The sequence below is a fragment of the Cylas formicarius genome, unplaced genomic scaffold, assembly GCF_029955315.1.
Source record: "Cylas formicarius isolate icCylForm1 unplaced genomic scaffold, icCylForm1.1 PGA_scaffold_10__41_contigs__length_53128322, whole genome shotgun sequence".
NCBI classification, from domain to species: Eukaryota; Metazoa; Arthropoda; class Insecta; order Coleoptera; family Brentidae; genus Cylas; species Cylas formicarius.
In genome coordinates this window covers 26,542,443-26,568,041 of record NW_026844214.1, presented here as the reverse complement: position 1 = coordinate 26,568,041, position 25,599 = coordinate 26,542,443, and the positions used below count along the sequence as shown (strand labels likewise).

Below are 25,599 nucleotides of genomic sequence, written 5' to 3'. Positions count from 1 at the left end.
GCCGTTTACCGCACTTGTATAATTATTTATATTATATAATTATTTTATAAGTAAGTTATGCCACTTTTTTTATAAGGAGGACTTTGACTTTGATGTTAAATAATTCGAAGTATCAAAGCTGTATTTTAATAAGTAGTACGCTTTATCTTATTAAAATCACAAATGTAATACTATGTGCGAGCAGTCTGACGAGAGAATTATTTCATTAAATGGTCCGATATTTTGCCCTCCTAAATGCCCTGACCCTTCGCACTTGGATTCTTCTTCTGGGTCACACCAGAAATAAGATCTATGAATTGTTTGAGATTGTAGAAACCTTGACATAAAGAGTTTTGGAAACATTTAGAAACATTAAAGGAAATCCACGGAAAACAGTCACCAATTGCCAATTGCCAATGCAAATGCAAATGGACCTCATTTTGAAAATTTCCTTTATATTACTTAATTTCTATTGAACTTGTAGGTTGTTCATTAAATCAACGAAGACTTTCTCACTTTTTCTTTAAAAGAATTTGCACAAAATATCTGACTTGTTGTGAAGCCGTTCTTACTTTTATGTTCTATTGAAAATTCTATGCGTTTATGTTTTTTTATGTGTTGCTTGTCAATATTAATGTAAAATAAATCATCATCTACTTATAAAATAATTAAGACTTAACTTTCCAAAGTGATAAAATCTTTTTTGCACTTGTGAGATATTACAACTAACCAAAAATCAAAAAATCCAATATGGCGACCATAATAAAAATGAAAGTTAAAACGAGTTTGCGTAATAAAACAAGATAGCTTTCGAAAAATCGTCGCTGGGTGGGGCAAGTTTGTAGCACGTAGTGCGAAGCAGCTTTTTGTTTTAAAAAGAAAGAGCTTCGCGGTTTCTTGTAGTAAAGGGACGTAATGTTTTTCTATCGTGCTCCTGCGGACCACTATGGAACTTTCTCAAAATCGATGTAATTTTATTGTGCATAAACCCTGTATTATGTGTCTTTCAAGCCTCGCCGAACTTCAAATTTTCAGCAAACTTTGTTAAATATTCAAATTTGTATAAATAATGGCGTTGTCCAATGATATTCTTTCAAATATCTCGTGCGCCCTGTATAATTGACGAAACCTGAAACTCTCTCTCGGCACAGTTTACGATACCGTTCAAGTCAAATTAACGGATTTTTAGAAGTCTTTCAGTTATACCCAATAATTTACCAACAAAAACGGAAATGTTTAGGATATTCTTGATATTTTTGCCCATAAACGACACACCCTGTATATGATTCAAACAATGTTCGAAATAGAGCTTATCGCGCTGGATCTCCCACGTTTCCTGGTATTTGATTTTGTTCAATGGAGTAAGTGGGTTTCAAGAAAATACTTGTTTTCTGAAACCATGCAGTACATGGTAATAGGAAATGACGTCATCGCGTCTAGATTGGTGGCGAGAATCAGCGATTTTCTTACGGATTTTTTCAAATATCTCGAGCAGCGTGTGTGATAGACGAAAACCGCAAATACAAAAATTGTTACTCTTGATGCGGCCTATAACACTGCTCGAACCGATTGGCCCTATTTTTTACGAATTTTGATTTGCGGTTAATAATTTATTACAAAAAAGTACACGGTCACGGTCTTTCAGATTTTTGTCCACAATTGAAAAACTCTGTATATAATCAAAAAAATGCCTAAAATAAAAGTCATAGCCCCGGATCTCCCACATTTTCTGGCTCTAAAATTTTTCCGATCGGTTGAATAGTTTTTGAGAAAATCATGTTTTTCTGGAAGACAAATTAAGCAAAGAAAATTTTTCAAATTAAAAAAAAATGTATTTGGTGACATTTCACTACGCTCAATTTCTACTGTTTAGATGTGCTTACGGACTTTTACTTGATTGCCGAATTTGAAGTCGATGACTACATATTTGAGACACCTATGACGTTTTAGAGTATAGCACAGAATATTCCGAACACCCTGTACAATATAAAACCTTAAATACCTTACCTTAAATACAAAAGTTTTAGCTGTCTATACGGGCTATATAGAAATGTGAAAGAAACTGACAACGGAATCACAGCCTTCTAGTTATGGTCAATTATAAAGGGAGCTCAATTTTCAGTTTTTTGCAAATTACCGATCTTGCGCGTCGTATGGTTAAAGAATTTTTTTGATGGCATGTACCATTTTGGAGAAATGATTTTTTTTCTCGTTACCCTGCAAGTGCGGTTTTAAAATTTTTAAAAATACTTCCCGACCCCCCAGCCCCCCCGAGGCTTCGTTACGGAGCTAAGCCCTATATATCTGCCAAATTTCAAGTAGATGACAGAGAAACAGATAACGGAGAACAGAAAAAAAAATTTTTTTTTCGTTGCCAAGCGAGTATACTTTCAAAAAAATTCTATTTTATCGATTTTTCGAAAGTAACAGGAGACGGTTCAGACCTGTCTTACTAGTCTTAAAAAAGTGTTTGAATAATGTCAGATTTTGACAGCTACGAATTTATCCGCTTTGGTTTTAATGGCGAATAACGAAATTCGCAATGTTAGGGTTTTTTGCTGATATATCCTAAACCAATTGACTGATGGTAAATCTGATGCCGGTTATCAAAGCTACTAAGTTTAATCTAAAACTTTCCCTAGTTAACCTTTGTTGTAAGCGTAATTGCAGCCGTTAGCCCTGTATAAAAAAGCGAATCTGGGACACATTGTATACCCAGCTCTTAATTTTTATGAGCAAAAGAATAAAAAACAAATTAAATTTTGAAATGGCCAGGTAGGTAGTTACTACTAGTAAAGTTCTCAAATTGTTACTATTACATTTCTGTCAAAAAATAAAGCGAATATGGCGTATATAAACGAATCCCAGAGAATTGAAATTTTAATTTTTATTGGATATGGACGCAAAACGAGAACTCAACCTAGAATGACCGATTAGTGGGCAAAATTAAAAGAAAATTTATAGAGCAGGGCATGTAAAACATCGTCCATGGCCTGGTCGTTCAAAAACTAATGAGAACAAATTAAATATTTTATTAGAAGTTGAGGATAATCCCGATCGTACATCTTCTGACCAACAATGTTGAGCAACAAATAACTTGGCATGTATTAAAAGAAGAAAAGATATCATCGGTACAAGGTTACATTAGTACAGGATCTGAACGAATATGATCCCGATCGCAGACTACAATTTTGTGAAATATGATGAAGTTGTGCAAATCTGATACTGTTTAATGAGGTCACGTATAGTTGAAATGTTACTGGAAATAAACAAAATGGTAGGTAATGGTGTACAAATAAATCCAGATGGACGAGAGAAACTCATCTACAACATCCACTAAAAATAAATGTTTAGGCAGGGATTTTGAATAACAAAATTATTGTACTTCATTTCTTCGATCAAAATCTTACTGATTTACAATTTCATCAAAAACACTTAATAACTACTCTGTTCTGTATTTTAATCGACCCAACCTATGAATTTATGACGTAAAATTAACTGAATCCCTCTTCAATAAAGTAATAAAATTTTAACTTAATAAAATAAATAAAACTTTTGTTTATTTGACTGTCATGTATAATTTTGTCTGTACGTCACGTCTCAGCTGTTGGCTGTGGCAGTCTGTATAATTCAGAAATAAATAATTTAAAAAATTCCAGCAGTTTCATTCCGAAATCCAAACCAACTTTTTCTTGAGTTCTCGTTTTTGTTTCCATGTCCAATTAAAAATAAAATTTCAATTATGTGATGCGCCATCACTTTATTTAATGACAGAAAATTAATTGGAACAATTTACAAAAATTGCTGATAAATGCTAGTTACTTGTTTATTTTAAAATTAAATTTATATTTTTTATTATTTTGCTCATAAATAGTAAAAGATAAGTATAGGGAATGCTACATGAATTGTGTGAAATTTGATGCATTATTCGAAAATTGACTTAAAAAATAGTGTTCCATTTAGAATTTGCTATGGACATCCACTTTTGACCTGCCCTGTATATTTTCTATTTACTGCGAAAAATGGGCAAGAAAAAATTATGTTCGCCGGGTGGTGACTATTTTTCTAGAAATGCAATACCTGATTTTTAAATGAATTTGTTCCGTACTTAGCCGTTCACTGTATTTTTAAACTGTTTGTTTATTATTTAAAGATGATTTAATGTGTTTAATGTGTGTTCAAAAATATAACAAACACTTTCGAAATACGTTATGACTTCATAAAGATAATCAAAATTTTAGAGCTTTCACGAACTTCACAGATAACAAGGATTTAAAAAATTTCACAGATCTCATAGATAACAGAATTCACAGATTTCACGTGTCTCACAGAATGCGAAGATTTCACAGATTTCACGGATTTCACAGAACTTGTACACCAGATTTCACGCGTGACTTACCTCACGCGTATCGATTTTCTCTGGTTTCACTTGTCTATTTGTCTATCTGTCTTAATGCGGATCTCTACAAGTCTATTCAACTCAATATTAAATTTTCCCGAATTATCTTCGAATGGGACATTGTCACCGCCCACCATGTTTCGAATACGAATCTATCACGCGCACATACTTATCTGTCGTGCCACAAACCCAACAACGCTGAAGCGCAAGAATGCTCCAACGCCTCGTTTGCGCACTTTCCGTGATATTACTGAGCGGTAAAGTTTATTCAGAAACTCTTCTCGAAAACTAGTAAAATGGATTAGTTCGACCGGCCGAGAACACATCACCACTCTACCGTCTGAGTGAACAAGTAATAGTTCGTTGAGTGGCAAGCGGTAGTTTCGCTTTAGTTTTTACCAAACCAACAGCTGTACTTCGTAATTTATATCTTATGACGGCAATTTGTTGTCCGTGAGTTTGATGAAGCGGCGCCGTTTAAAACGGGTAATTACGCGGTGCGCACAAAAGAACGGGAGCCTAATAAATTGTTGGGCGCGCCGCTGTAATTGAAAAAATCGTAGCGACATGGAACAACCTTCCCGAAAGCTTGCGGTTTCTTGCATCTGATCCTATTTTTATTGAAATCAAGCACAAAGCAATACCGCTCATTCTCCATTTGGCTCCATTTATTTTTTGTTCGAATTAGTTAGTTAAAAACAACTTTTGTTTAGCCGAAATCATTTACATAAATTATGCTTTGTCTTCTTTCTGTGTTTACTATCAGCACACTTTTTTCTTTCCTTATTTTTCGCTTTTTTGGTTCAGATGTCCTCATTTCTTGGACTGTTAACTTTAGTTTAACTCCCTCCCTTGAGAAAATAAATTCGCATATGTTTCTAACGTGGATTACTTTTAGGCCCTCTCCTATCTTTCTTTCCAGATTTGTTTATTTCCATAGGGAGTAGGTAGGTATATTGCGCTGCTTTTACCATCCTTTATTCCTTGGCTGGTTTTCGTGGTAGCTGTCTATATGAGGAAATCCCCTTCACCCTCGTTGTTAGTAATAAGTTCGTCTAATCCATCATATTTTGCCTTAAGCATTTCTATAGCCGTATTTTCCTTAAAGTTTCTTGGATTAATAAGTATTGCGTAGTCCCCTTGACCTCCATTTGCAATTTCTTTGCTATCTCTATTTCTGTAGTCTCGTACATCCCTTGGGCCCATTTCTCGTCTAATATTCCTTTGAGGCTCTCAAAATCTCCCTTTTTCTCTAGTATTCTCTTAATCTTTTCCTCTATTTGGGTGTTTCTTTCTTCATAGTCCTTCTGAATATCCCTTTCATCCACTTGTATTGACACCGATTTCTTTTCTATACTATCGATTCTTGGTCTTACCCTCTTTCCCTGGCTGTCAATTTCTTTTTATACCTTGTTTAGTTCGTTTGCATGTAGTTTTAATTTCCTTACCAGCACTTTCATTTCTGTTTTCGTTTGCTTGTGCTTGTTTCCGCTGTCTTCCCGTTGTCTCCCGTAGTTTGCTCTAGAAACACGTCATCTTCTTGTTTGTTATATTGCGTCAGCCACTTCTGTAGAGCTTGTGGACTCGGGAGTGAATCCGCTCTACTACAAAAGCCGGGACCAGAGGCGGACTTAGCCCGATTGGCCAATGTTTCAGGTGTTCTTTACAGGCGGAGCCGCAACGGAACTGCAGAGGTTACAAATTTTAAGCGATTCATAGAGTTTATTTATCTCGTAAATTTCATTTGTTTCACAAGCAAAATTTTTCATTAAGCTTCGCCGTCTGTTCATCTATCACGGCGCGTATAGATCGACGCCCGCAATTACGTTCTCTATTATGTTCTCTATTTTTGTTTTCGCGAAACATTGAAATGATTCGCGCTCTCACATTTTAAGATAATTTCTTATTTGTCAAAGGGTATCTTTAGGACGATTTTTTCTCGTCATCACGTAGCAGCGTATACGTTTTATTTATTGCTCCATAACAGCAATTTAAGGTTAAAAAATTGGTCTAAAGAAATATTTTATTACTCAAAGTAAACGGAGGAGAATGGAGGGGTAATATCAAGGCAAAACGTAGCGTTCCTGTAAATTACTTTCATATTAAGAGATCGTTAGATTATGAGCAAAGTTTCCTTTTCAAGTCTAGTTTTATTGTCAAATTGTTTTAGCATTGCGACTTAAATACAAAATTCTTTCCACTTTCATTGGCTTTTTGTTTTTGTATTTCTAATCGCCGCTTTTCCGCAGTTTTTGCTAGTACTTATCTTTTCACATTATGCTTGTATACCGTTGACCAAAAAAATCCGTATAATTTATAAACCAGCTCCTGTTATCTTTAAGATATCCAGCTATGGACAATTTTTTGATAACTAGTTTTCTTCTATCTCTCTTCCATTTGAAATGTCTTCAAAGGGAACTAGAAATTAAAAAGCTAAATTTGCTTGCATTGCAAAAATTGTCACATGCTTGTTATGAACTATGACTAAGGGTATATTGTTGAAAAAAATTTTCTTCATAACATTTACTTTTTAACTAGCACAAGTTCTTTTACTATCTAATACTACTTTTTTAAATTCGAATTATTGTCAAGGTGCTGAAAATACAATTTAGGCAGTAATCCCTTAACAAACGCAAAAAATGCGCCTTGTTTGTTAATATTATACCCGTGACTCTTCTCCAGGCAAATTGATAATTGCTTCCAATCAGTGTGATTCCGATCAACTTCGCCTAAATGCGACCAACTCCTGCTTGTTCCAGCCAGTACAAGAGGATTTGGCTTATCTTGAAGTTTGGGCGAGATTGGTCTGTTTAAATTAGTTTAAAAATTTGCGTTCGAAAGTTTATCGAGCTTTCGAAAGTTTCGGAATATTTTTAAGAACGTTTTACTTAGATTGCCTGTTTTCTTAATAAAATCGTTCATAATTAATTGCTTTTTGCCGTCGCTGACGTGTATTGAAGTAGGACCCGAATATTCCTTCTCATTGACTTTTTTCATCGCCACGTTCTAGGAGAGTCTCGCAATAAAGTTTCCTAAAAGCCTCCAGACGACGTTCTTTATTGTAGGAAAACAAAGCGACGAGCAGCAACCCTGTTGACTGGTTTTTTGAGTTACAGCAAGTTATTTATCTCGAAGTTTACCTCTTAATTCCACTCGATACTTTCAATTCTTGATGAATGAATAGAGTGAGCATACGAAACAGTGTTTTTTTGAAACAGATTTCTAATAACAGAACACATAATTTTTCCGAGTTTACTTTTGGATCGTCCGGTATTATATGGCATATACTATAATCTACAAATTTCGTACTATTTGTTTACGTTACGTTACGTACGTGTGGTTAACACAGTTAAGATACTTTAAGGTTTAGGTAAATATCATTGACCAATCGTGGCTCTCGAGAGTACACCAAGTTTATTTTATAGCGCATTTTTACAAAAATTTATAGGGTGTCAGATGTTGTAAAGTTCGCCCCGGTTATTTAATATTATCAATATTATTATATTAAACGTTAACTGAACCCCATCAACCGTTTTATTGCCCACTGCATAGTTAAATTTCGAGTTCCGGCCGAGACTTTTATTGTGAAAAGAAGTGCCTGTTAGCGATAAAATACTTGGCGCCCAGTTACAAACTGTGACGAACTGTAGCCCGATGACCCACTGGCTTCGTGGGTGTATACTTCTATATTATTAGCAACTCCAAAAGTTGAACAAATTGAACCGTTGCTTTTTACAGAAGTTCTGGATTCCTCCTGCATCGGTTTTTGCTTAGTCGAAATTACTGACGTTTCGCCAATCATCCTGTTGGCTTCTTCAAAGCTTGACTGAACCATCTCGGATGACTGATTTCCAAATTGGTGATAGGTAGAGACCTGAGTCGCGATTAAGATTGTTAGGTTGTTTATAAAGTTCTATAGACTCTCGGATTTTTTGTTTTTCGTAGAAGAACTGATTACATGCAAGAATTTTAATTTGATCAAATGAAATTTTATGCCCGGTTTCATGAGTGTGTTCGGCAACAGCTGATGAGTTTATTTGTCTTAGTCGTAAGGCTCTTTCGTGTTCTTTGAGCCTAGTTGATATTTTTCGTCCGGTCTCTCCAATGTATTCTTTGCCGCATATGCATGGAATGCTGTAAACTTCTTGCGTCTCAAATGGAATTTTGTCTTTGACGGTCCGCAGATTTTCCGAAAATTTTATTTGATAAAACTAAAATTCTTGCATGTAATCAGTTCTTCTACCAACGAAAAATGCGACAGTCTATAGAAATCTATAAACAACCTAACAATCTTAATCGTGACTCAGGCCTCTACCTATCACCAATTTGGAAATCAGTCATCCGAGACGGTGTTTATACCCCTCATTAGCGCACCCTCAAACAATATATAAGCAGGTACAGAGTAAAGAACGAGCCAGTTTCAGTCAAGCTCTGAAGAAGCCAACAGGATGATTGGCGAAACGTCAGCAATTTCGACTAAGCACAAACCGACGCAGGAGGAATCCAGAAGTTTTGTAAAAAGCATTACAGTAGCCTGTGGAAGTTTCTTTGAAAAAAAAAATTGAACCATCCTTATTTTTATATTTTTTTATTTTATCACAAGTTATTCAGCATCTTGCTGGTTGTACTAGTGAACTGGGAGATTGTACGGATAGTGGCTATTTCCATAAAATTTCGAAACTACAATTTTGTTACTTGTTAGCAGAATAGAACAAAAATCTTTTAATTTCTATGACACACAATATTCCACTATCCCCAAAGAATAAAAGAAACGTTTAATACCAAAATATTAATATAACTAAATGTATCGGAATCGAATTTTCCGTATTAATTTTAGATATGAAGTGACGACGTGGATCTATCTTGCCGAAACTAACGGGGCACGAAAAAACACCGGGAAACAATAAACCGTTAAAAACTCCGAGGAGCAGAGATAAAAAGTTTAAAAATCTCGTATAGTGTTTACGACCCCCTGAAGGACGGAGGTTGCAACTCCCAAAATCACCAGAAACTTTATTTATTGCCCGACGTTTCGAAATAAAAGCGGCAATTTCCGCGATTTGCTAAAGTCTTATAAACACAACGGAGTCGGGGCTAATCTGGCCGTGTGTTTACTTACGGCCGCACAGTTTACCAGTTACATACCAAAAACCTACCCTTGGTGAAAGGACCTCTGACCGAAAATAGTTTTTTATGACGCGAAAAATAACGGGAAAATTAAAAATTTGTAGGAAGACCTATTTTTGAAAGGGAACCTAGGTTCACTACTACCATCTTGTGTATAAAGGATTTTAAACTTGATAGAGAAGTCTGTGTTTGCAAATTAATTATATCCTGAACCTAGATCCTGTTACTGTGACTGGAACCTAGTTTCAATACTAGGAACCTAAGCACAACAGATTTTAAACTTAGCAGGGAAACCTGTGTTTGCAAGGGACCACATATTGAATATAAATGTTGTTACTGTGAATGGAACCTGGGTCCACTACTATGAACCTGAGTACAAATGAGTTTAAACTGTATTTGCAAGTGATTACATCCTGAAACTTCGTCCTGTTACTATGGATGGAATTTGACTAAATCCTGAAACTAGATCCTTTTGCTGTAGATAGAACCTTTTTATTAGGACCCTGAGTACAAAGTTCTCACCCTGAACTTAGGTCCTATTACTATGGGTGGAACCTGGGTTCACTGAGATCGTGGGTGAATAAGTCGGAGAATGAATTCACTCCCGCTAGAAAGTTCTATGAAGTCAAATCTGCGGGGAACCCCTCCTTGACAATTGTGATAGAGCTTGGATAAGAACACAGTGTCCCTTTACTAACTGCTTTTTTGAAAAACCCGTGGCAAGCTTTAAATATTAACCAGTGCTTGTCGATATTTCATGGAAGGCTGGTCAATGGATATTAAAGTGTTGAAGTATCATTGGGGAAAGGAATAAGTGTAATAGCGTTGGAAGCGAGGATTCAAGCTTCGCAGCTCCAAGTGTCTTATAAAAACGTTTGAATTTGTATTTTTATTAATTGGATCATTTTGTTTTACCAAAAAAACTGCACCTGTTATATCTCTTTTTTTTTTAAACATAAATGTTCACAGTCATTCATTTTACTGACAAACTATGCCATTGTGGTTCAGATGCTCCAATTGCACGGGCTACTTGGAAACAGAAATTGTATATTATGCAACAACCGCGGTAAACGGCATTTGATTCTCGAGTTAATTTGGCACGAGCGGAGCACAGCAGAGCGAGTGAGATAAGGAATTTACCAAACGTGTTGCATACTATACTTTTTCTATAACCGTTACGAAAAAATCACAATTCGGATTACTAAATTTCAAATTGGTTCTGCTATTGTTGTCTCTTTTTAACTATGTACGTTAGACAGAGAGAGATGTATTATTGTATATGTCAAATAAATAACGGAATAATCACAATTTTAAAACGTTATGTTGTTTATTTAACTTTTACAATTGATCATTAGTAGTTTATTTAAAGAAAAAGACTGTAATTGGAATCCAAGGATAGAGCTCTCAAGAGGATTAAATTTTTAAGATCGTATAAGCAAGAAAAAGCAGATTCTAACCTTCCATTTTATTTTGTTTTTACTTGATGCGACATGGATTTTTTGAAATGGCTCAATTGGTCTTGGTAAAATATTAATATAAAAATTGTAAAAACCACTAAAGTTCATGCGAATGGTATGTAAAATTTTTGTGGGAAACTTAAATTATTAAATTCACTTTACTTACCGACCAGTCCACTATATTATAATTGTTGCTTATAGCACGTAGTATTTAAATTGCCTGATATATTGCATAACATTTTTCTGTGTATTAGTTTTTGCGTACATTTTGGCAAAACAACACGAATATATTCAATGACATGACTGTGGGAATTGACAAATGTCAAAATTCAAAGCGTGAGGTAAAATCTCCGAAGACATCTGATTCCTCCTAACTCCGTGCGGTAAAATCCCAGAAATGTCCGAAGTGGCTCGGATTCGTGAGAGACGAAACTGACATGGCAAAGTGACGCTTACCGCACGCTAGATCGGTGTGTAATAAGGTATTTTACAGACGGGAGTAGAAAAAATATTAAATGCTTATCTGTTTTTAAATATGAGTTTCCTTTAAAGATATAGGTTACCAGACCCTTTTTAAATACTTCTTTTTATATAGGTCATTAATATATTCCTTCTTTCTACTTTAAGTCGAATACCTGTGGGTAACATTTAGCCTCATTGTGATTCTGATGACCATCTAGTCGTCTTTTTCCTTGCGATATTTTCCCTTCAGGTTTTCCATCTCCCTTCTCGTTATATGTTGCTTCCAATTCCTTCTTCTTTCTCTTCCCCATCTTACCCTATCTTGGATGGATATTTTTGCCGGATATCCTCGTTTCTTATTCCATCTAGTTTAGTCTTTTCTACTACTGTTTTCATCGCTGCTGTTTTTAGCGCCTTTATTTCCTTTCCTTATTGGTTCCTTAGGTACAGTCACATATTTCGTTGTTTTTTTGTTGATATTACCATATTATATTCTTTTGCGATTTTGTTAAATGTGTATAGCACTGATATTTCTACTTAATATATAGCATGTAGTTTGATAGGTTTCTCTTGCCGTATTTTTTAAATGTTAATATATTAGGCTGTTCGGAAAGTCATTTCGTTTTTTTTGGGGAACATGAAAGACAGTTTTCGTATTATGAATAAATATTTTATTAAATTATATATTGGCCATTCTGGTCCAACACCTTTTGCCATATTTCTGGCAGTAACATAATTCCCCTCTCATAAAAGTTTTGGTCCTTGCTGGCAAAAAACTGGTTCAGGTGGTTTTTGACATCTTCATTTGAGGTGAAGGTTTTGCCATCCAAAAAATTTTGCAGGGACCGGAACAAATAGTAGTCGGAAGGCGCCAGATCTGGAGAATATGGTGGATGTTGCAGTACGTCCCATTCAAGCTGTAAAAGTTTTTGGCGAGTGACCAAACTTGTGTGAGGTCTCGCATTATCCTGGTGGAACACTACACCAGTTGATGACAATAGACTTCTGAATTAATCGTTGTATTGTCCGGCAAAAGCTTAAAAAAAACGATTCCTTTGACATCCCACCAAACGGAGAGCATCACCTTTTTTTGGTGAATGTTGGCTTTTGACACGTTTTGAGCCGGTTCATCTTTTCTGTTCCATGACCTCTTGCGTTTAACATTGTTGTATACAACCCATTTTTCGTCCCCAGTAATAATCCGCTTCAAAAATGGATCATTTTCTTGACGTTTGAGGAGCGAATCACACACGTCAACGCGACGACACAAATTTCGCTCCGTAAGGACGTGGGGCACCCACACATCGAGCTTCGAGGTTAAGCCCATGCCTTTCAAATGGCCATAAACAGTCGAATTCGACAAATTTAATCTCTCACCGATCTCTCGTGTGGTTATTCGCCGATTTGCATCAACTAATGCCTTTATCGCATCTTTGTCAGCTTCGACCGGCTTTCCAGACCGTGGTGCATCTTCGACATCAAAATTGCCGGATCGAAATTTTGCAAACCAGTTCTGGCACTGGCGTACTGTTAACACGCCTTCTCCATACACATCCGTCAATTTTTTTCTCGCTTGGACAGCATTTTTACCTTTTCTGAAGTAAAAAAGTAAAATATGACGAAAATGCTGCTTATTGCTCTCCATATTTAAAAGGGCACCAACCAAAAACTACTGCGTAGAATTAATAGAACTTTTTCACACACAAGCCTTGGAATATCAGCTCTCAAGACATATAATGGTTGTGCGGCTTAAGTGTGAAGTTGGTTTCGAAAAAACGTAATTAAGTCCTCTGACGGGAAAAAACGAAATGACTTTCCGAACAACCTTCCTGTTCTTCAATTATCCTGTTGTAAGTTTTGGTGTTTCTTTATTAATTTTGTTGCGCCATTTGTAATTTGTGATGGTAGTTTCTCCTGCTGCTTTCCAATTTTTCACATCCCGTATTGCGTTTTTAATATTATGTTTTCGTTTTGTTTTCTACGGGTTTAAATATCTTAATCAATAAGTTATGAGCCAGGTAGCTGAACTTACCTCAATTGCTGAGTATCAAAAATCTTATTCAGCATTATCTGCATTATGGTATTGATTGTTAAATGCTGTTAAAATATAATTCAATCGAAGGCAGAAAATATTTACACAGACACAACAAAATATTTCGGAAAATTATTTACTACAGATGTTATTATTTCAAGTTGGGAAAACTATGCCGCTAATAGACGCTCATTAAAGTCGAGGTGCACAAGCGTGTTGACGTCGTCCATCCGAACAATACGGGTGTATATTCTAGTATATTCTAGCCCCGAAGAGCTTTAGCTTTTAGGCAACAGCTAATTGGTTGATCAATTAGTTGCTGCTGCTCTGAATCTGTCACGCGCTGTAGTATATGTCTTGACGTACGAAGTACACCTAATCAATTTCAACGGCAAGGGACGGAGAAATTACGCTAACCGATCGGATCCGATGAGTTATTTAGCTAAATCGGTTTTCATTCAAATTTGCTGAAAATCTATCGCGAAGCCACGGATGTGCATACTTAACGTAGTCTATCCGAATGGTAAGAAAACTGACACCGGCACCTTTATAATGTATTTCCATACGAATGATTTATTAAAAGTTTAATCGACTTACCTGTAAGATTTATATTAATTTTCCGAGCGAGCTTGTCCGTAGATAATAACACAGTGTAGTTTCTGTTCCGCAATATCTCGATCACGACGCGACGTTTAAAGCAAAAAACGAGTTTTTTTCGCTTGTTTTTTCTCCGCCCACCCGGCCTGTGAATCATTTCGTTTTGAAACGAAATCGCCTAGGGGGTAAAGGGTGGGTTTGTAATTGTATCTACGGACAAGCTCGAAAAATTAATATTAACTTTTAATTTTCCTTCGCTCGTCCTAGATACAATTACGCACTGTAGATGTTCAGAGTGAAAGGCGATTTTGCTGCACCTGGAGTTGGAGGTATATTTCCATAATTTATAACAATATAAACCAAAGTCACAAACAATTAAACGATCCATAACGGTGTAGTTATATCTACACAATAATATATACAATAACCAATATGCCTTTATAACCGATTATCTCTACATTGATGATGTTTTATTCTATGTTCAGTACTTTTTTGCGAACGTTTCTTCGAGCTCGATTAAAGGTCGATTATAAAATTTTCAAAATGTATTGAATAATGGTGACCAACCGGCGGTACAGTGTATTACGTCTTGAAGTAGCCGAAGTTACTGCATGACGGGTGCGTTGATTGGAAAACACTTTAGTGTCAATTCCACCTAACTTTAGGACGAGTTTTAGCCAGCGACTTATGGTCTGCGAGGATTTTGGGTGAAATGGTTTTTTATGCGTTAGTAGTAGATGCTCATAATTTTTGCGGTAGCTCGAAGTTTTCTCTAAGTAGATGTCTATGTTGTGATTTACACATAGTTCTGCCATTTTGTTGACGGTAAGGGAATATCAGAAACAAGTTTTATACGTTAACTGTTCTGTAGCTAGAGAATCCAATGTATACCAAGTTTTTAAAACCGCTAGCACCGAATCCGGATTCCACGTAACAGCGTATTTATGTTAACAACACCTTTTAAAAATCTGTTAATGATTTTTGGATTTTTGGATCAGTAGGAGTTGATAACAGAAGAAGATGCCCCGCTATCCAATACGCATTTCAAAAACTCTACGCAGTTACCTATGGACATATTTTTCAAACAACTTGAGTATTGGTTGAGGGTGACTTCTGCTAGCGACTTGGTTGATATTGCCGTCTCCAGTATGCCTTCATTAGAGAGCGCCAAATAATTTCTCTGTCACCAGGGAAAGTTCCTCCCTGAAGGGGGATAGTATTAGATTGAAATTAGCGCTTTCTCTTGAATATATTTATCGAACCCTCGAGTAGCGCAAGGAAAAAGGCGGGAAGGCGTAAAAGTAATATTTGTTCCACCGAATAGTGAAAGGGTCTACTACCAAAGAATCTGGATCGGGAAGCCAGGAAATATACCTCTAGCACTTATTGTTTATTCGTGAATCGAATAAATCTATTGCAAGTATCCGGAATTTTTTAATATATTTTTTTAAGCATAACGATGCAGTTCGCATTCGGTATCAATTGATAATGATCTAGACTCTTTGTCCGCTTAATTTTTTTGTCGACGTAATGTAGCTTGCAAACACTGTTAAGTTTTTGTGTTCGTACCACTCCCAAAGCTGTGTTGTTACATCATTTAAGTGTTGAAATTTTATCCTGCTCTTCGATCTATACAAGATATTGCCGTGCGATTATCGATTCTGAGCAAACTGCGAATATTATTTTCATTTTTCGTCAATGACTTTAAGGCATATAGGCCGCTTTAGTAAACGCACAACCAACGTACCTGCCGCGCACTTACGAAACATTCTGTAACTTAAGGTGACTGATTACGTGTTTTATTCGCCGCGCTGGCAAGAAATTGCCACAGGGCGTCTACACTTTTATCTCCAAAAAGTTGATATGAATAAGCATTTCTTTTCGATCCTAGACATCATGAAAAGTCCTCCCCCACGAAAGGCATCCCAGCAAGAAGGAGACTCGTTTGATAAAATAGCTAGAGCGAATTTTTTTTCTATATTCTTTTTCCAGCAAGAGAGAACTTGCTTATTAAAGATCTTTATTCAGTTATTGATTATTTGATTCTTTTCAAAACTTTCAGGTGATCGCAGACATATTTGGTAGCAGGACATGAAACCACTGTACAGTGCTTTTTCCTTTTAAATTGCTGAATTTCTAGCAATATTGAAAATTTTTTCTTTTGGTAATGTGATTTACATATTTGAGGTGTTTGAAGAGGCTCTGAAACATTTTTGTTTCGTATTTTCTGTACACACAGAGGGAATTGTGCATATTTGTCAATATTGGCACGCTTCACACAATATGTTGGTATTAGTTGCAAACAATTTTTTGGAATTTTGAATTTTTCTGTTATTTCATTTTTTTGTGTACTTGTCAAGCCATTTTTTAAATTTGCACTTCGATGCAAATCTATTTCAAAATCGGCTTGATCCGCTTGTTGCCTATTGTCCTCATTAGCTCTGTAGTACTTCCATTTCCCAAGAAGAGGGCTCTGACAGTAAAATAATGTCTAAATAAGTAAATGGATATGTAAATATTTCAAAAGTTGTTAGCGAAACGGTACCTCCTGCTACCTGTTTGAATGTTTCTCGAGAGTGCTGTTGAAATTGATTGCACAGGCGAACCTACAATTTACTTTGTTTGACTATTAAAATCCCTTGTAGATTGAAGATTGGCGGGCTCCTTGCTGCCTACCCGAAGTCCCGACCACCGTTTTGACGGAAGTTTTTTTTCCAGGTCTGTGCTTGACTTCTTTAGTGCTTGGTTGTTTTTGAAAATGTTATGAAATTCTTGGTAATATTTTGTGGATCCGTTGTGAACTTATCTCTTCTAGTGTGGAAATGTCCAAACTGTTTGACAAGTCTGCAGCAAAGCTGCCGTTTGTCCTATGTTGTTTGGCAAATCCAGCTCGTCTATATTTCTTTAAAACGCTAACGGATTTTTGAGTTCATGTTGACTTTGTAGGAATGTAAAGAGGTACAGTAAATGACTTAAAAATGTTTAAAAGAGTTCAAGACATTCTAAAGACGAGTTGGTGAAATTATGTGACCAAAATTATTTTCAAATTTGGGTAAATGTTCATCCATAACATTGGCACGCAATAAAATTAATTTCACGTCTCATTCTAATATTCAAAATGTCTCTCTGTCCAAGGTTGATTATATTCGAGATTTTTGCGTCCTGATACATTCAGAACTTCGGTTTTACTTGCATATAGATATGATTGCAAACAGCGCATCTGTAATGTTATGTATATGTACGTATATGCGAATTATGCTCCAGCGAAGACGAGGTGACTTTTTAAAAAACTTTATTTTCAAAATACAATCGAAAATTAAGAGTTTCTGCAGCAGTTACAACAAGAATCCTTCATATTACTTAAAACTAAGGCTTTATAGGTTCGTATCCGAAAAGCTGACAATGTGAATCTCACGGTCTCTTCATAGTACCATCGTGGCCAAATGCTGACATCGTAGATGTCACGGTGTCCTATCCTTATTACGTAGAAATCATTGTACATAACTTGTGTGACCTTTTCAAACTTAAAAGTAATTATCCGTTTATTCAATTCTATTGCTTTAAGTCAGCTATATTTCACGATCATTAGGGCTGCAATGACCGCTAGAAAAAATATAATAGCAATAATATTAGTTATTAAACTTGTAGACATAGGCTGGCCAATTTCTTCAATCAGTTGTAGTTCATTTGTTATCTGTTTTAATTGATATAGGTCTTGCAAGTTAATTTGACTGATGTTCGCTAATCTGTGTGACGTAATTGGTTTCAATTCTTCTCTTTAGACCTCAGGTAAAGGCAAAGGCTCTCCTTTCATAATTTTGACATTGTTGTAATAATTTTTCTTGCCCAAGGTAATTTGGCAAGCAGCTGGAATTTCTATAAGTGTTGGAATATCGATCTTAAGGTATTGATCAATTTTACACTGAGCAAATACCAATGTATTTCTAACAGGTAAGACAAGCACTTTGTCTTGCGTTACTTGCTCTGCAAGAGGTTGTAATAATTCGATATGGTGTTTTCCACAGTTGCTTATAGGCTGATTTTCAAGCAATTGAACCGTGCATTCATCCTTGGAGTTGTAGTTTTCATGGCAGTAGAAAGTATGCTCGATTTCGGGACAGCAGGACTCTTTGAAATGCATATCTTCTTTTTCTCGTGCGACATAGGGGTATTTTGGAATAATTATCGTGTTATTTTGGATAACAGGAAATAGGTGATGGAAAGAAAAATATTTAAGCCTTAAAATAGGGAAGTGAATAGCAAAATTTATTTTACTATCTGTAAATGTTACTTGAGTCCCTAAAAATTGGTAATAAGATAACGTGTTATTAAATTTTGGTAATTCGTTTATATCATAAATTGATTTTAAATAATCGATCATTTCCAAAACAGAAACTATTGAATTGTGTAAAGCATTAGTGTGTGCAAACACAATTGCGTTCTCTAAATTATCTAGAAAATTTATCAGATTTTGACAGTCAAGTATAATTTGGGATAAAACACTTTGAAAGGTTATATACAACTGAAGATTATTGATCGTGTTATCAAAATATCCTTTTAATATATACATTGCTTTCTTTAGTTGGTTTTGATTACGAAATAGAGTCGAAATCGTTAACTTATAATTATCAATCAGCCGTTTTCATAAAGATATTTGAGAGTTTAAAATTTTCAATATATTTTTCTGATTTTTCCGCAAGTTATCGATAGCATCGTCATAGTTTTTTGAATCATCCGAATCAAGAGTACCGAAAAGCCATTTCTGTACTTTACCTACTGCATTAGTCAGTCCTCTTTTTGATCTATAATGAGGTTCAAGGTTTTTTAATTTATTTTGTACTAAATTCATTAGGTAATCTATTCTTAAAAATAGGATTTCCGCAAGACCGTGATAGGACGTAGGGTTATCTGGGTGTTCTTCAGAAATTTGTTTCATAAGTAACTTAGTACGAATGTAGACCGGTTCGGCAATATCGAAATTCAGGGGGGTCCTCGCGTTCTTTGTTTCTTTTATCAATTATTTTTTCTTTTGTTTTTTGATTATTTTCCGAAATTAATTGGTAAACCTTTTTCGAACTCTCTTTGTGTTTTTGAACATAGTCCGAAATTATCACGTGGTCACTAATGTCAAAAGGATTTGTGTCATTTATATGACCTTTGATTATTTCAATAGGCGTAAATTTCGTGACACTGTGTATGGAGTTATTATATCCCAATAAAGCGCGTTTTACGATTTGTTCCGGGTTGTATTGTTTATGTTCCTCTTTAAGACATCGATATGCTTCAATTATAGAAAAATGAGAACGCTCCACGGGGGAGTTAGAGTTACTGTTCTTTGAAGTGGTATAATGCAACTCAATTTTATACAATTTGCAAAAGTCCTCTATATCTTTATTTTTAAACTCCGTTCCACGGTCTAACGTGATTTTTAAAGGTAAACCATGATGTGATACAAAAATTAGGGGGCAATCAATGACAGCTGTTCCTCTCAGACTTTTAAGAGAATACGCTTGACCGTATCTAGCAAAGGCGTCAAGAATGGTTAAAAATATTTGGTTGCCGATTTTAAAAGAGTCAATATGAATTTGTTCGAATGGTTTAGATGTCATAGGTGTTAGACTAAATTTAATGACCGGGGGATTTCTGTCGTATTTGTTTTTCTGACAAGTATCACAAATATTTACAAACCGCTCGATATCGTCGGTCATTTTAGGCCAATAGAATCTAGTGATCAATGCTATTTTCATTTCAGAGATGCCCCTATGGCAAGTTTTTGTAGTGTAGTAAATTTTTAATTTTTCCTGTTGTTCGTCCTAGGATTCAGTATCCTCTAAGAATTTTGAACATTGAACAAACCTGTAGGAAGAATTTAGAAATATTTTTTGTAGTGTTACAGTAAAGGTTTGAGCTAGTTTTTCGGTTCTAAAATAAAGTGGGTAAAGATTTTTGGGGTCTATAAATTCCTTTATGAATTGAATTATATGTGGGATAGGCTCAAGTTTTGGAAATGCTACTAAAATTCTAGTGTTATTGAAAATATTTGAAAATTGGCAACTGACAAAATATTTATTTTCTTTTCGGAATTGTTGCCTAGAATTGATTCTAATTCGTCCGGATGTAATTCAGGTAATTCTTCGGCATTTTCCAAGAATTTTTCTATAGTTTCGTTCGCGTCACCGAGTTCATTAGTCGTAGATAAAGTTTCCAAGGCGTTAAGGTCAATGTTTTCGCTAGTATCTACGGGGTTTCGCGAAAGTGCGTCTGCGGCTTGGTTTTTCTTTCCTTTTTGATATTTTAAAATACAATCAAACTCTTCGAGTTTGAGGCGCCAGCGAATTAAGCGACTATTTGGATCTTTTAAACTTGAAAGCCAGATTAAGGATTTATGGTCCGTGACGACAGAGAACTTCTGTCCAAACAAATATGGTCTAAAAGTATTTACAACCAAATACAATTGCTAGCAGTTCCTTCTCGATGGTCGAATAGTTTATTTCCGCGGGGTTTATCGTTCTGGATGCATAACTAATTGGGTGACCATTTGATTGATTATTTGATGCATCAGTTGTTAATTCGAAAGGTTTGGTAAAATCGGGGTACGCAAGTACTGATTCTGATAGTATATTTTTACAATGTTGGAAATAATCCACAAATTCTTTAGAGTGTATTACTTTCTGGTTTTTTTTAGGCATTGAGTTAATGGTTTGGTGATCTTCGCAAAATTTTGTATAAATTTACGATAATATCCGAGGAAGCCTACAAATTGATTAATTTCTTTTTGTGTACGGGGTATCGCGAATTTCTGAATGGCCTCGATCTTTTTCGGGTTTGGTTTGATGCCTTCTGGCGTCACTACATGCCCTAAAAATTCGATTTATTTTCTTAGGAAACGCTGTTTTTTCTATCGAATTTTGTGCCATCTCGATCTGGTGAAAACCGCTCGCTAGGTCTAAAGCCGAAAAGTATTGTGATCGTCCTAACTTATCTAGTATATCAGAAATGTTCTGAGTGGGGTATCGATCGTTGGTTGTTTTAAGGTTTAATTTACGATAATCCACTTTTGTACGTTTGAGGTATCGATTTTTTTTGGAACGATCCAAACGGGAGAGCTCCAAGGGCTCGTTGAAGAACGGATTATACCTTTTCCTAACATTTCATTTATTTGTTTCCTTACTTCCTCTTTATGGGCATACGGGTAACGATATGACTTTGTGTGTACCGGAACTTCGTCAGTGGTTTTTATCTCGTGTCGAATTTTGGATGTAAATGTTAGCGCGTCGCCTGGTTTATAAAAAATGTCTTTAAATTCGTCGCATAATTTAGTGATTGATTGCTGCTCTTCTGAGTTCATGTGAGATAGCCGTATTAATTTGGTTATATCGATTTTTGAGGGAGAATTTTGAAAATATTTATTTTTATCAAGGGTTCTAGGAATAAACAAGTTATTTATTTCAGTAGGTGGTACTAAAATATCGCCTTCAAAAACGCTAACTGGCAAATTCTTAATAATTTTCTCATGAGAGTTTATCGAAAATAAAAAATTTTGAATCTGCGGGTTCGCCGAACTTAAAAGGAATTTGAATTGTTTTATTTGAAAGTATTTTGTTATTTAACTCAATATTTAAATTCATTTTCATCAAATCAGTTAATCCAATAACGCCATCGAAAAAGTCGTAAAAATTGAAAAGGATAAAATCGATTTCGTAATCGATACCAAACTCTGTAAGTAGAGCTATAGTAGCTTCAAATTGAATGTTTTGGCTGCCTACGGCTGTTTATATAGTATTTTATGCATTATAGATACAATTCGAAAAATACTGTTCAGCAATAATAGGTTTTAATACTTGTCTATTACTACCAGTGTCTATTAATAATTTAATATTTAAAGAGTTATTTTACAAGTAAGGAAGGGGGTTATACGAAGATACGTTTATTTTAATTAAGTTGGGGTTTCTTCTTGGCTGGTTTCGCAAAAATTTTGGGATATATCTAAATTTTGATTGCTTTGATTTTCTAATTGACATTGTATTGATTCATCGATTGTCTCAAAATATTCTTGAGGAAAATTATTTTCAAAACACGGGTCAAAATAATCTAAGTTATCCTCAGAGTCTTGGTTGTCGAAGTCCGTCACGTCATTTGAATGTAATTCTTCAAAGACAAAGTTATTTCGCGTGTTTGGGTTCGATCAGAAATAGTCGTTTTGGTTTCGGTATTGGTCTCGTCTTATGGTAGGTGTCCTAGACGTTGTCGGCATAGGTTCAGGTTTGGGCAAAATCGCGTGGGTTTGTTTGTCCGGGCTTAAATACATTTTTTGGTTTCCCGAAAACTTCACTGTTGGTAAAGTATTTTTGAGGGGGTAGTTGTCTGGGCCTTAAGTCAACTGGGCCAGTTGGAAACATTTGGGGGCTTAAAGCAATTTTGATTAAAAGGTTGTTGACCGAATCGCGTTAAGTTACCAAATTATGCGGGGTTACTAAATTGCTGATTTGGAAATTGAGCGAGATTGGGTGGTACAAACGCATTATTGGTAAACGGTCTTTGATAAAAATTTTGAAGATGTTGATTTGTCGGTGCACCGTTTAAATTTTGGAAGTTCGGTTTTTGAGATTTATAAGGCTCGTTCAGAGTCCCATACAATCTTTCAAAATTTTCGAATTCATTTACATATGCCATGACGTGTTCGAGACTTTGCGGTGTTTTTAAATACACATTGTTTTTTAAGACGCCTGTGCACCCTGCGATAAATGTATTTAGGGTTTGATCATAATGTTTAATATATGAAAGCTTTTCTTCCGGTGTATATTTAGACTCGCTACTTATACGCTGTGCAATGTCGCTCCCTAATAATTGAAGTCTACTTCCAAAATTTATCAAGTGTTCGTTTTTATTGGGCCTGGTCCTAACTAATTCTTGGATTAAAGAATTCAGATCTCGGCGATCGGAAAAACATTGAGTCAATGCATCGTTCAATGCTTTCCAATCACTAATTTCTGTGCGATTACCTACTAGAACTGCGGCTCTGCTTACCAGTTTTTCCTGGATACATCCAAAAATATGTTTATTTAATTCCGAATTTGCAAAGGAAGCGTAACCATTAATTAAGCTTTCGCATCTGTTGATAAACTTATTTAAGGTATTGCTATCACCTTCGGAAGGTTGAATGTTTTGCAATTTTGATTTAAATATATTCCAATTTACTTGGTGTGTCATTTTTTCTGATATTTTTCTTTCACTAAAGGTTAGATTTTTGAAAATTTCACTAATTTCATATTCTACGTCACTACTTAATGCTTTGAAATATCCGCAGCTTGTTTCTGATTCACAATTTAACATCAAAAATTGATCGATTAAAAAAAAAATTGTTTCCCTTACTACTTGACGTCCGATACGTCTTGCCTAAAATTATCCCTATTAAAAGCCTTAACGGAGGATCTTTAAGGGGCGAAAGGAAAAAATCGCACTTACGGTTTTCCCTTCCCTGATCCTTTGTTGCACACTGCCTACGAGAGTCTTCTCTGGGTTCGCCAACAAGTTCTTTGGATTGCGCTGTAGCGGTTGAAACTACTCCTCAGGGTAGCCTAATTCGGTAAGTGTCACTTTTCCGCACGATGCGACGTACACACACGAATTGTCTCTGCTTTTTCGTTTTCCGAATTCCGAGGACACAATCCTACCGACTGCGCCAATTATGTTCAAGCGATGACGAGGTGACTTTTTAAAAAACTTTATTTTCAAAATACAATCGAAAATTAAGAGTTTCTGCAGCAGCAGTTACAACAAGAATCCTTCATATTACTTAAAACTAAGACTTTATAGTTCGTATCCGAAAAGCTGACAATGTGAATCTCACGGTCTCTTCATAGTACCATCGTGGCCAAATGCTGAAATCGTAGATCTCACGGTGGCCTATCCTTATTACGTAGAAATCGTTGTACATAACTTGTGTGACCTTTTCAAACTTAAAAGTAATTATCCGTTTATTCAATTCTATTGCTTTAAGTAAGCTATATTTCTCTAGTGAAAAATGAGATCCAAATAACGTTATATGTATCGAGCGCCTGGAACCAATTCAAAAAGGTTTATTAAATTTATATCATTCAAATCAAATTACAAGTTCATTGACTGGACAACGCTTTCATCTATCATCTTTAGTCCCGAGAAGAAGGCTCTGACAACTTGTTTTTGTATAAAATAATAAATTCTAACATTTATAATTCTGAGATGCTCTCGTTGTTTGGTCTAAGTATATTTCAAATTAATCAACTAAATTATTAACATTCCTTCTAAAACAAGAAACTGCAAAAAATTCACCCTTATTTCGAATTGCAAGAAGTGCCCACAAGCGCCCTAGTTAATTAAACAAACTTTAAAAAGCCAACAACTTGACTAATATTAACATTGTTATGATTATTTCTTATAATTTCTTCCAGGAAATATTTCTAGCTTAATATAGTATAGGGCATAGTTTTTAGTCGATATTACTCTTGATTGTCATCCTCATCTCATGGAGAATTTTTCCGCTCCACTTATCCACTCTATCAGCATGAGACTTCATTCTGTACAACCAACAACATAAGATAACTATCATTATGTAGTGCCTCATGATATTCTTATGACGTTTACATATAGTCTTGATATTAAAGGGTCCCTTAACTCCTTCCTATCTTGACATACGGTCTTTCCAGGGAAGAGTAGTGGTGTCCACGAATTTGTAGCTGTCGCTGGGTTATCTCCACCAGGTTTTGTGATGAGAAGGGTCGTCAACTTTTTCTTTATTTTTTCGCATCTTGTTGTTTCACGAATGTCTGGTTTTGAGGTATTCACTAGGATAAAATACATTTTAATGTCAATAGAGGTTACCTTACTTATGCGATAGTCTTCTTTCTTTGTTTAATTATTATTATTAAAATTTGTTGATTTATGATGTTTAATTAGATAGACACCTATTCTGAATGTTTCCGCTAAGTGTACCAATTATATAATGGTTGATGAGTTGAATCGAATATTCATGTCGTATTGTTTTATTAAAACGAAAAGCTGACCCGCCGGATCGTAAATAAAAAAAATACCGCCATCGAAAAACGTTATTGGAATCCATACCCATTAATCACTTACGAAATCGATTGGTCTGACAACGGATTGTTAATAATTAATTTGCGAGCCGAGCAGATGTCCTCCCGCCGCAAATGGACATCGAATTTCCATAAAGACGTAAATTCGTTAGAGATTTTCAAAAATAATATTAAATTCAGTGAATATTACCGGTGTGAAGTTAGCAGCTTAAAGTTGGCAGCGAAAATTATGGAAAGATTCGAACAACCAGTTTCGGCGGAGACTTCTAAAACAGTTTAGGAAACAACTGATTCAAATTAATTAGATCTTTCGCTTTCGCTGTCCGAGAAAATATTCTGTTGCAACCCCGTACGGGGGTTGCTACAGGATGAAACTAAAAAATTCTAAATATATTTACTTACTTATAAATTACACACTTTCATTTTTGGACGAAAATGTGTCCACAAAGGTTAGCTTCGTTTCCAGTAAAAATA

The 25,599-nt window shown here is 35.4% G+C and overlaps 2 protein-coding genes across 4 annotated transcripts in view; one reads left to right on the top strand and one right to left on the bottom strand.

Moving 5' to 3' along the window:
- LOC132696057 (uncharacterized) overlaps positions 1–4,735 on the bottom strand; it is a 109,359-nt gene extending 104,624 nt beyond the window's left edge. The window contains exon 1 of the mRNA XM_060660652.1: positions 4,379–4,735. The gene's annotated coding sequence lies outside the window, so the exon portion shown is untranslated. The remainder of the gene's footprint in view (positions 1–4,378) is intronic.
- LOC132707988 (uncharacterized) overlaps positions 1–25,599 on the top strand; it is a 511,366-nt gene that overhangs the window by 94,484 nt on the left and 391,283 nt on the right. The window lies entirely within an intron of this gene.